Raw genomic sequence first — 733 nt, forward strand, 5'->3', positions numbered from 1 at the left:
ACTAATGGAGAAAGACATTTCTCTTTCTCTTCAGTTTAATTATATTTAAAATCCTGAAGAAATATACATTTTAATTGTAGCAGTAATTACAATAAACTGTTTGACATAAGTAGAGGAACTCTGGTGGTTTCATCCATAAGGAGTTGTGATACTAGCTCAAAGGCCAGGTCTCTCTGGTGATTTGAATCTACCAGTGGTTCTATGGGAGATACATGAGCAATCTCCTTCTGTACAATTTAAAGCTCTAATAACCCAGTAGAGGATAAAGTTTGAGTCAGTTTCAACTGGAAAGCAATAGTAATTTTTGCTACCTAAACCACCAGTGCCATTGCCCCTTCTAAAACCTTCTTGAACTTTTGGCAATTCTTTATCAATATACTGTTCTAGATGGTTTTGGATAATCTTCAGTAATATATTGCTTGTATATTATATTAATGATATTGTTTGCCAAGATACATATTTAACAGAATATCACCTTTCTTGGACTTGGGAATAAATATGGATCTCTTCCAGTTATTCAGCCATGTAGCTGTATTATAAATTTACTAGCATAAGTTAGTGAGCACACTCAGGGCTGCATCTGTTAGTTGAAACATTTCAGTGAGTATCTCACTGATTCCTGGGACTTTATTTTTTTATAATATTTCAGTTCAGCTTAAAATTCTACCACTGACTCCTGTACATATGGTACTAGCTTAAATTTAATTAATTTTTCAGTGTCAACCAATTCTTT

The sequence above is a fragment of the Elephantulus edwardii genome, unplaced genomic scaffold (genome assembly GCF_000299155.1).
Source record: "Elephantulus edwardii isolate Elephantulus edwardi_28Jun2011 unplaced genomic scaffold, EleEdw1.0 scaffold00204, whole genome shotgun sequence".
Taxonomy (NCBI): Eukaryota; Metazoa; Chordata; class Mammalia; order Macroscelidea; family Macroscelididae; genus Elephantulus; species Elephantulus edwardii.